Raw genomic sequence first — 12,838 nt, forward strand, 5'->3', positions numbered from 1 at the left:
CTAAATATCTCGAAAGTTCAGTTATTTGTTTGTCTCAAACATAAATTTGTGTAAATTATTTATATTTATATTTCTCGATAGTTTTATGTGGTTTTGTGCGAGGGCATATTCAGTATTACTATTAATAACAAGTAAGAAAGCTCTAGTCGAGACTGCTCGACTACGAGATCCCCTGAACCCTACAAGCAACTGATATTTCAATAATAGTTAGCACAATCACACACACACACACACAACACACACACACAAATACACGCACACACATACACATACAAATAAACACACGCACACCCACACACACACGCTTATACAGGCGTTTGCGCTTTGGTTGCGCTGCAGTGGTGGCAATATTATGAGAACTTATTTGTTGAATAATTTAATTTCTAGACGTACGATCGTAATGAAAATTCCAGAATGTAATCATAATGTTTAAATGTATGTGTATACCGAAGCACAAGTCTCTAGTATTTGATATACGATATTACAAAGATGATGGTGAGGGGGTGGATTTTAACAAAAACCGAAATTGTATAAAATACATCTTTATATACATTTTAAATTTGGACTCTAGCTTGAAAGATGTAGGAGATAAAATTATTAAAGTGATCTTCGATAAGGTTTTTTATCGATAAAAAAGTATCGGAATGAGTTATTGTTTTTTAGTGATAAACTCGATATGCGCGTGATATATACTGACATTTTAATAAAAAGTTGAAGTCTCTAGCTCTTATATCTTCTGAAATCGACGCGTTCAAACATACGGACGGACGGACGGACAGACAGACGGACAGGGCTAAATCGACTCAGCTCGTCGCCCTGATCAAGAATATATATACTTTGTGGGGTCTGCCACGCCTCCTTCTGCCTGTTACATACATTTCAAGAAAACCATTATACCCTGATTTCCCATTTTCAATGGGTTCAGGGTATAAAAATGGCGCGTCCTAGAAGATCTAATCTTTCCCGGCGGACCCATGATTCAATTAGGCAACGGAATATCGCAAGTCAATTGTCTGACGAAGAACGAGAAATCTCCCCGCGTTAGTACCCAGCAAAGAAGGGCCTTAATTCGTGCTTCTCATTAAAAGATGAGCTTATCAAAAAAGTATTTCCGAATATCATTGCTTTCCACAAAAATACTAAATGGATAAGTCACCGAGCGATTTTGGCGGCTAAAAATAAAGATGTGGATGACCCTTATTTTATAATTCAAAATAAAATCGTTGGTACTCTGTATTCATTCAAATCTATCGACTGTGTAACAATCGAAGAAGCCACTAATTATCCAACTGAATTTTTGAACTCCTTGGATGTGCCTGGTTTACCACCGCACAATTTACAACTGGAGGTTGGCTCGGTAGTTATCATGCTTAGAAATTTAAACCAACCAAATCTGTGCAATTGAACGCGTTTGGTGATAAGAAAACTAATGAGCAATGTGATTCACGCGTCGACACTCAAAGGAAAATTTAAAGATGAAGTTCTTATTCCTAGGATTCCGATGATCCCAACAGATATGCCCTTTGAGTTTAAACGAATTCAATTCCCGATTCGTCTTGCCTTCGCCATGACGATCAACAAATCACAGGGCTAATCTTTGACTATTTGTGGCCTCAATCAAGGGAATGCGTGTTTTTCTCATGGTTAATGGTACATGGCATGCTCACGTGTTGGCAAACCATTCGCATTATTTGTTCTTGCACCTGACCAAAAAAACAAAGAATGTCGTTTACCACAAGGTACTTGAATGAAAATCTGATTAATAAATTAATCAGAGTGTATCCAAACCTGAACATCGCTTTCAACAATTTTTTATCTAGAAATAATGGATAGGGCAATGCAACGTTTGCCGGGCCAGCTAGTAGATATATGTCGACAGCACATAATAAGCCTTGACTTCTAGGCCGTTGGGCTGATAGAACGCGTGAGCACTGGTAAGTGGAAAGTCAAAGTCTGAACTGAAGCCTTAACTGTTACAATGCGCATATTTACAACAAATAAGAACTTTGCAGTCGGGTGTAACCGACTGCGGAATACCCATGGAACAAGCTAATCGTAACCTAGCTGCAAAATTTGGATGCTTACCCTCCAAAAATGAACAATATATGCCACGTCCCTAAAGAGCCGTAACAATATTATTTGGGGAATCGATAGAGGAAATTACTAGTAACTTATCTATCCAAATTATACCTTAGGAGATATAAACTTTTGCGGTTTGTCACGCCCCCTGTGGGCGAACATATATACACCAAAGCATTTTTGGACTTGGGCGGTCAACCCGAGTGTGTATACCAAATTTGGGGTGTCTGGCATAAACAGTGTCCAAAATATAGCAGAATTTGAAAAATCACTATATCTTCAGGTCCGATTTGCCACGCTCCAAAAGGCGTAGACATTTAAGTTTTTCATCACTCTTTATAGAATCATATCATTAGCTCATGCGCAAAATTTTAAAATTGTAGCTTATTTAACTTTCCCTAGTTGGCGGATCGCGAAAATTTTAACAATTTATAAATTGGAGATATATATGTTCCAAATTTCTCTAGCTTCAATAGCGCCGAAATAAACTGCGCTCATACGGACAGACGGACGGACAGCAAGACGGACGAACAGCAAGACGGACATTGCACAACACCAATATACTCATTTCACTTTCGTGAATGAGTATAATGAAAGCGTGCCAGCTCTCTGATGAATTTGGATGGGATGGGACAACTGGAGTAGCAACACGTTCCCAACCGTGCATCCGTCCCCCACCAACCAGATTGCAATTATGAACGAATGGCTTTTAGAGTCTTGGATAATAACACGATTGCCATACATGATGATATACATGCTTTATGAACATGTATGTGTGCATATAGCAGGATAATAATAGCTTCGCCGAGACAAAGTTTTAATGACTTGGATGTCGCAAGGATTAGGACGTACGTCTGTCGAGGCAAGTGGGCAGTGTTAACGGCAATAGCCGGTTAATTAGCAATCGACGTCACTCCCCAAACTACAGTTCATTCCATTCCAGTCTATCCACCCAAAGCCACTTCCTGAGTAGTCTGCCCACAGGCAACGCTTTAATTGCCTGTAATTTTGAGGAGCTGTCAAAGGGTGTCGATGCGGTCACAGCGCTTGGGCCTTTGGTGGCGATGTTCATTGCGTAGTTAATGACACCTAAAATGGCAAATAAATCGGTGGCGAATGGCATGTACGTTATCAAGCAAACCACAATGCTGTCGTACCGAGACTAAGCCGTAAACTCCTCAGCAACCGCATTCGTGTCGCACAGAAATTCTTCTAACCATATTGATAAATATTTCTCATTCGATTATTCCACTTGTTATCCAGAACAAGTCAAGCGACGATATCGCCCCTGTAGTTGCTGTTCAATATATATGCAGTCTGCATATACATATGTATATGTATGTACATATGTATATGCTTCACACGTGGGCTCTTAATTACAACTGGCTATATATATAACGGAATCGAATGTCAATGTATTCCTTGCTCTCCGTCACCATGAACGCAAACAATGTCGGCTCTATTTGAGCAATTAAATTTAAAATTCAGGCTTATTTTATACAATATACCATCAGTTTTAGTTATAATTTTATAGGTAACACAACTGACATCTATGCAGGATCCCATAAATATATGATAAAACAAGTAACAAAGCTCTAGTCGAGACTACTCGACTACGAAAGCCTCTGAACTCTGAACGAAGAATTAATATTTCAATAAATCTTCGCGTCTTTCTGCTCACAAAAAACACACGCATAATCACGCATGGACGAAGTTAAATCTGTGCTTACTTTGGCAACTTAATTGTTTAATAACTTTTCTTTTGGATGAACACTGTTCATGAAATTTTTAGAGCGTGATTATAACATTAACATGCGCACATTTGCGCAATTACAACACAATCCTAAATTTTATAATATATACACATGAATCTACATTTCAAATTTGGTGACTCTAGCTTCTAAGATGTAGTAGAAATAAATAACCATATAAAAAACTAGGCATACATGGAATATGATTTCGCGACGGGCATGCAGACACACACACTTGCAGTCTGTGGAAACATGTATGAACATTTGTCTTCCTGTGTGCGTAACTCTTGCCGCCTGAGCAAAAAGTAAAGCCAAAAATCTACCGTTGGGTGACATCGTGAAGTGAGCACATGCATTTTATGACTTACATCAGTAATTTTGGCAACAAGGAGTACAGCTTGAGTAGAGCACAACATGTGTATTTCATGTTCACTTGAAATTTTATACACTGCAAAGCATTTAATGAAATTATTAGTATATCACGATCATTTTTTTTCGGCTGAAAATGTGTATAATAATATACATACATATGTACATCTGGGTGAAGTGGATTGATATATATCTGGCTACCTTTTAGGGCCGATAGGTACAACAATTTTAAAACAGCTACAAATCTGGCCATTTTACAAAATTACATTTAGCTAAAATAAAAGTGAGCAAATAGCAGATGATTTTCTTCAAATGAAATTTTCCAACATCAATGGGAAAAATTTATTACATCGATATCAGTAGTGAAGTTTTTAATTATAGAGACTCGGCTTATACTAATCTATACAAAGAGTTGTTCTTTGATTAGTGTATAAATGTATTTATTACTAATCGATTTTTTACATAAGCTTGATATCCGCGCTGTATGTATATACGGACATTTTAAAACAAATTTCTCTAGCCCTTATATCTTCTGAGATCGACGCGTTCAAGCATATGGACAGACGGATAGGGCAAAGTCAACGCAGCTCGTCGCCCTGATCAAGAATGTATATACATTGAGGAGTCTGACACGTCTCCTTCTGTCTGTTTAATTCATTTTAACAAATCCCTCATACCCTGATTTTCCGTTGAAAATTGGTCCAGTGCATAAAAAGAAAAGAAAGAAAGAGCGAGAAAGACAGAGAGTCAAATAGTCTATTTGGCTGATTTTGAGGGGATAGGGCTGAGTTATTTCTAGAACTTTTGGGTACACTGTCAAAAATTTGTGATCTCTTATAAATTATTTATTTTGGGGCCAATCATAAATACTATATTTAGACATGAGCATTATTTATGGTGACATTATTCTGACAGCCTTACGCGCATGGAAATCAAAAATTCGTAATCGACACAGAAAATAATAAAAAAAAGAATAATAGAAACAGAACATACAGAAATGTGGCTGTCACACTTTTCCCGCCTAATTTTATTTACATATTTTTTTTTTTAATTCTTAGATTATATTGGGGTATTGTGACTTAGTTAAGCGAAAGCAAAAACAATCCCAGGCAATAAATTTTGACAACGAGCTCATCGTCGACCTTGGGAAAAAAACACCTGTTTGGGAATCAGCTTGTTTCTAGTCTGTTTTCCCCTCAAGGGTTCTCGAATTGAACTGGGGCAAAACAATCTTTTCGATTTGCTTGCAAATGCTACTGGGAATGATTACGTCCCTTACACCGTCCGATGCACAAAAAAATATTGGGTATTTATTGTTTACTCGTAATGGATGAAGATTGATGATGATTTCTATTGATGATCGTTATTACCGTATCATCGTTCAAAAAGTTACACACTTTGCCACATGGGTTTAAAGTAACATTTCCGTGGGTTGTTCAAAACATCAATAAAGAGAAGTTGCCTGGGTGGATTTGCAGATCCATGTGCCAGTTGGACTAGCACTACAACAACAACAATATATGTATCGTAGAAGCTGTTGCTGTCATCATTTGGGTCCCCATTGTTTGACGGAACAAAGCTGCTGCTGCTTGGCATTGCACGCTACTTTGGCAACAAAAACGCACGACAATGAGCTTCTAATTTGAATGCTATTTTATTCTTTGTTATCGTAGATTTAATCATCTCCTCTTGCACACTGGACTTGTACTGGAGCATTGGGCTGCGCTCGTTTCTCATCATTAGAGTCACCATTGTTTTCCTTTATATGAATAGGAAGTTCAAGTTCTTCAACGAGGACTACTTTCCCATTTTTAGGGTGGACAAATTTTGTTATCCGCCAATGATTAATACGTGTTTGTCTGTGTGTGTGTGTGTGTGTGTGTGTGTGTGTGTGTGTGTGTGTGTGTGTGTGTGTGTGTGTGTGTGCGTGTGTATGTGTGTGCGTGCGTGTGTGTGTGTGTGTGTGTGTGTGTGTGTGTGCGTGTGTGTGTGTGTGTGTGTGTGTGTGTGTGTGTGTGTGTGTGTGTGTGTGTGTGTGTGCCTATATGTCCATGTGCCCCAACATAATTTGCACAAATCATATTTTCAATTTAAATTTTAATTTCCCCAATTTGTGCTCAAATTTCCTGGCCGCGAAGAGGAGGGCTGCCGGCTTCAGCCTAGGTCTACATGATCGACATGCGTGTTTCGTCAACGTCAGATTCAGTATCAGTGCGAACGTAAAATAGCTTGTAATTGAATTGACACGGACGCAGGATGCAAAATGCAGCAGGTCCTGTTAAAGAAAAGGCATTTATATATAACAAGGAAAGAAAAACAATTACACGTAGCTCTCTGGGTGGTCCGGCCTACTCCGTGGCAACTTACATAAATACGTACATACTATGATGCACAATATGTACATCAAGACTTTTGCGCGTCATATTTGCACTTGGCATTTTTTGCACTGCGGGCGGGCTGCGATTTGACTTACGGAATGGGAATTGTATAATTAGAATAAAGCAAATTGTCGAGTGGATCAGTGTTCATGTCGACCATACTCTTGGTATCCACCCCATCGTAAGAACTCTCTCCTTCCGTCTCTCTCTCACGCCTCCCTGTCTCTCCTTTATGTGTTACCTCTCAACGTTTCCTTTACGTTGCCGTCCTAAGTGTAACTCCCTTGGCAGACACGTGCAGTGTGGCTTAAATAAGTGCCGGTGTTTTTGGACCACAATTAGACTTGGATTTACGCCTCAAATTTGCTTAAGACCAGTGGAAAATGCAATACAAGAGATTTTGTCTATTGATATCACGAGATGCCACGCCAGACAGGGTATGAATTAATAATACATTTACAATTTTCATATTTGTCTAGTTTTATACATATATTTTATATATCTATATATATATACATACATACAAATAGACCGACGAACAGGGCCAAATCGTCTCAGAATACAGTGACAAACTAAATTATTGGCACAGCAAGGTTTTTAAACCTTATAGCAATTTTTTAATTATTTTGAAACGTTTTTTTAATGAAACAAAAAATTAACTAAGTAGAATAAAGTATTTATTAAATTATACAAAAAAAATATTTCAAAAAACTTCATCGTAAATTTAAAAAAAAAAAAACCTAAATTTTGCTGAACAAAATTATTGGCACACCTAAAAAAAAACTTAAGAAACATAGAAATTTTATGGAAAAAATAGTCTACAACAAAAATTAATACTTGGTATGTAACCCTTTAGCTTTAATAACCGCTGATAAGCGGTTTGGCATTGAATTAATTAATTTTGTAGTGACATCTTCACTAATTTTATGCCATTCATCAATGAGAGCTAGTTTTAAGTCAACTTGGTTTGGTATTGCCCTCTTTTGAGATACGCCTCTCCAATTCTTCCCACAAGTGTTCAATTGGATTTAGATCTGGGGACTGTGGTGGGTGTGGTAGCACATGGGCGGTATTATACGCCAACTACATACCGACAGACGGACGGACGGACGGACAGACAGACGGACATGGCTAAATCGACTCAGCTCGTCGCCCTGATCAAGAATATATATACTTGGGGTCTGCCACGCCTCCTTCTGCCTGTTACATACATTTCAACAAAACCATTATACCCTGATTTCCCATTGTCAATGGGTTCAGGGTATAAAAAACAAGTATAGCAGCAGCAAGAGCATCAAACAACGAGAACTTTCTATTATAATTGAGCTCAACTCATTTGAATTTCATACCACTGAAATTTCTGAATATATCATGTATGTATGTATGTATGTAGTTACAATTTAATTTATTTAATTTTTCGAGTTAAGTTACAAGTACCAGCATTTTGCCATGCTGACTTTGTTAAAATTTTGCTATTTGGTTTTTGATAAGAGGTGCTGGTTCGAAGACGTCTTAAAATGTGAGGCTAGGGCGGTTTCTTATCAATTGTTGGCATCGCGAAGTCTGAAATGCGACTGTTCGCCACCGCCGCGACTTTGACTGTGACTGCTATTAAAATTCATTGGCACGCCCCGCAAGTTGCGCCAGGGAGCTACCTAAGCGAAATTCGATGAGTATATCCACAAGCCAGCGAAAGGTGATATCAGGACAACAGCAGCAAATGAGTACCCAATGCTTAACGCCCTAACAAACCATTTCATATCCACATCTTCGCTCATGGCTTAAGCAGCAGCGACTTTAGTTTTGTTTGACGATTCCCAATTGGCCGCTTCTAATGCCACATCTAATGTCTGTCGCTGTCATCGCATGTCGCTGTCGCCTAAAGCGCCAAGTAGATATATATATATATATATATATATGTACATATATAATCCCCGAGGAGGACAGCAAATCCGTTGAAAGGTTGTTGAGGCTGCGGCTCTGCCTGTGGCTTTGACTGCGGCTGCAAATTACATCGATGACACGCTGTGTCATCGCTTCATTGACTTACTCGTCTAATGGGTCACTACGGGTGGTGCTGCCTTATCAGTGATGCCCTAGTAGTGCTGCCAATCTTGCCTTTTTGCGGTTAGATCTAGCCGGCCATTAATTTACATACTTTGTCTATATTTTTGTTAAAAACAAAAATCTTTGCTTTTTTAACAAGCACATTTTTTTATGCATCGACCCAATGTGTTTAGTTTCATGACAATATAGCGGTCCTTTTTTTATACCCTGAACCCATTAAAAATGGGAAATCCGTGTATAATGGTTTTGTTAAAATATATGTAACAGGCACAGGGAGGCGTAGCAGACTCCACAAGGTATATATCTTCTTGATCAGCATGACGAGCTGAGTCGATATAGTCTGTCTGTCTGTCCATATGTCCGTCCGTCCGTCCGTCTGTCTGTAAGTTTGAATGCGTCGATTTCAGAAGATATAAGAGCTAGAGACTTAAAATCTTTTTTTAAATGACCGTATATAGCGCGCGAATATCGAATTTATCACTAAAAATCGATAACTCATCCCATTATTTTGTTATCGATAAAAATCTTATCGAAAATCAGTTATAAAATTTTATCTACTACATCTTTAAAGCTAAAGTCTCCAATTTTTAAATATTTATTAAGACGTATTTTATAGAATATCTATTTTTGTTCATTTTTACCCCCACCATTATATCCACCCCTTCACTCTAGCCTTTGTAAAAGGCGTATTTCAAATACTAGAGACTTGTGCTTCGGAATATACATACATTTGAACATTATGATAACTAAAAATTAAATCATTCAACAAACAAATTCTCAAAATCGCAGTTTCCTGTATATGTGCGCGTGTGTGTGTGTGCGAATTATTATTTATCCTAGTCGAGCAGCATTCTTAACATATTTATTATACCCATATACAAAAGTGAAATGAGTATAATTGTTTTCTACATGTCCATCTTCCTGTCTGTCCGTATGAATTCCAACTTTGTCGGCACTTTCTTTATTATATTGAAATTTGCAAATGTACCAATGCGTTGCTTTTCTAAACTTTGAAGAAAATAGCATTAAATCCATTTCCTATACAAGATCTAATCCTATGAGCAATATCCAAAATATTTTAATAACAATCGAGTTACAAGAAAATGACTAGTAAATATGAATCTTTCGAACTCAAATGGGAGACAATATTTCAAAATTGAGTTTCGTAGGTCTTTTGACCGATATATACATATATATATTCCACGCCTCCATCTGCCTGTTTGATAAATTATAACGAAAGCAACATTCCCTCATTTCCCGTTGTCAATGGGCTCAGAAAATAATAATAACAAATCTTAATCCTAGTCTAGCTTTTTGGCGATTTTCAAACATCACTGTGGCGAAATGTCGCTGGATATTCGACAGGGCTGTGCTTGGCTGGTTCGGAATGTTGAAGGGAGGGTCGCCCCGGCACACTTGGTGTCAAAAACTTTTTCCTTCTCAAAAAAAAATTTCATCAATTTTCTGGAACAATATTCCATTGTTACTTTGTAACTTTTCCATCGCCTTACCTCGTAACTGTACCCTGTGGATTTCGATCTTGCCTTTACCTTGAGCTTCGCCTTTTTATGTTTTTTATTATTAAAAAATCAATTATAAGCAATACCGCCATAAATTAAAAAATATATATGCCACTGACAAAAAATTTACCATAAAGAATTTGCCTGATTGGTATATTTCTGTTTACCTACTACTAAATATCTTAAGATTTTATGGCAAACGTTAAAGGTTTGCTACTTCTTAATCTTAAATCCATAAGTGAAGCGTTTGAAGGTTTTCATTTCCAATTTTGAGTTAGAATTTAAGCATATACATTTTTTGCTACGTTATAATTGACTGATAGGACTTGATTATTATGATTATTACAGACATATAATAAAGTCAGGCATACTTCTCACTGCCGGTCCAGCCACTCTTGCTTGCTTAATAATATCGAGGATAGCAACAATAAAAATGTAAATTGCAGCGAGTATAGCTCGACACTTAGGTCCTAAAAAAAAGACATACACAACTCCTTCATCGCTTTGCAATTTTTGCAACCCTCGCCTCGCATGATTCACTGCTCGACGATTTCCAACCAAGATATGTGTGTGTCGGTTTTTGGAATGGGAACTTTCATGTTACTATGACGACTTTCGGTTAAAAAATTCTTCCATTGAATAGTATATTTAAATGCTCATACAATAAAGGTCTCGCTTCTTCCCAAACAAATTAAGCAACAAATTTACTTAGTAATACTCTGCAATATTCAAATTGGAAAATTGAAATCAAAGGGGCAGACTTTTAGACTGTTAGTTCATTTTCTGAAGAACTGTCTTTAGCTGTATTGAGAGGCAATCGTAATGAGTATTCAACTAGTCTAACATTCCCTACAAAAAAGTACATCTGCTTGTTTATTCGTAGAAGCAATTTCACTTGCATGTACTTTGGGAATGTGTTCGCAAGGTTTATCTTCATCTATTGTGCAAATGGACTACCGGAATAAAAAAGCCACCGATGTGGAGTGCTACCTCCATCTCCGCGGGCTTGGTGGCGGTCGTCGTCAATGAATATGAAATGATATACTCCAGTGCCTTCAGCTTCAACAGTAACAGATTCGCATTCGCATGAACATCCGCATACGGATTTACTACCATTCTTTATCAATTTCCCCGATTTCAACAGACAAAGCCGCGCCCCAACAAAGCCAGACGCTGTTTCTCTCTTCAAAGGATGCTTCTTCTTCCTTGTTAAAGCACATCCCTAGCAGAGGACGACACCTCTCCCTGAATGTCTGAATGTCCACTTCAAATCTTGTTATTGTGTTGCATTTCTTCCTGTTAATGAGGTGCTTGCTCTGTGGTAATGTTATATACCCTAGTACTATGAGCTCGTTAGATGTTTTACACAGCCTGTACCTCATTGTATGGTATACAAAGTTGATATGGATTGTAATAATAATATAAGCTGAATGAACTCAATATTATATAAATATTAATTATATAAATCCATATCAAATGGAAATGCACATGGCTACGCACGTATAAAATCCAATACAGTGTAGGCGTACTATGGCAACATAATTGTTTACTAATTTTTTTTGTGGACGCACTATCTTTAAAAATCTTTTTTATTATGATAATATCATTGAAATTAATGTATGTATATTTAACGATAACAAAACAAGCAAGATCGCTGTAGGCGTGACGCTTGCCTACGGGGTACCCTAGAATATTAAAATATACCCTGTCAGCTAATATTCTAATCATTCTCCACTTCTTTAAATTAAATAATTATCTATCTTCATGAAACTTTCAGAACGTGATAATAATGGTAAACTATAAAAGATATATTCTACAGCACAAATCTTGTTACTTGTCATGCATTTTACAAATTCATGGCGAAGAGTATCCAAAATCTACAAAATCTTCGTATTCATCAAATGTTTATACACAGTAAATTTGAAATAAACAAAACAATTATCGATTATTTCCGATACAAACGAAATCGTTTAAGTTATCGGAAATAATAAACTCGAATGGTATACATGGCACATCGACGTACGGACGGACAGGGCTATATCGATTCAGCTCGTCGTCCTGATCATGAATATATATACTTTGTGGGGTCTGCCACATACTTTTAACAAAACCATTATACCCTGATTTCCCATTTTCATGGGTTCTTTGTATTTACCATATGCATATACACAGTAAATCGAGTATGCATGCAAAATTTTATAATTAATCCTCCACCCCAATATCCACCCCTTCACCACTATATTTGTAAAAGGCGATCACGTAGTAAGCCCATGCGTGTTTTTGCGTGCGCGCATCTGTGAGAATGTTTCTTGTGTAAGTAGAAAGACGCGAAGAATTATTGTGAAATATCAGTTTCCCGGTGATCGTCTCGAGCAGTCTCGACTAGAGCTTTCTCAGTTGTTTTGTATACGTTTATTAACAAGATTAAATATATGTATATTACAATATGTGTATAAGAGTAGCACACTATGCTTGCGGGACGGCCGTAAAGCATTGCTTCGCAAGCACTTTGCACTACCTTAGCCTGGGACAGCTCGTCTTCCACCAGACCTCGTCCGCAACAAAAGCGATCGTTGGTTTCCTCGTGGCCACAGTGCTCAACGTAGCTCCGAAAGCATAAATGTCTCGAAAGAATCTGCGAAAGATAGAAATTGTGTGTGTGTGTCCACCGCCC

The 12,838-nt window shown here is 37.5% G+C and overlaps 1 protein-coding gene across 1 annotated transcript in view; it reads right to left on the reverse strand.

The window, feature by feature from the left end:
• Nucleotides 1–10,943: 10,943 nt before the first annotated feature.
• PMCA (plasma membrane calcium-transporting ATPase 3) overlaps nucleotides 10,944–12,838 on the reverse strand; it is a 137,009-nt gene continuing 135,114 nt past the window's right edge. Inside the window, exon 18 of the transcript XR_016197209.1 lies at nucleotides 10,944–11,154. The gene's annotated coding sequence lies outside the window, so the exon portion shown is untranslated. The remainder of the gene's footprint in view (nucleotides 11,155–12,838) is intronic.

This window comes from Drosophila navojoa, chromosome 6, assembly GCF_054131105.1.
Source record: "Drosophila navojoa isolate 15081-1374.11 chromosome 6, UAZ_NAV_1.0, whole genome shotgun sequence".
NCBI classification, from domain to species: Eukaryota; Metazoa; Arthropoda; class Insecta; order Diptera; family Drosophilidae; genus Drosophila; species Drosophila navojoa.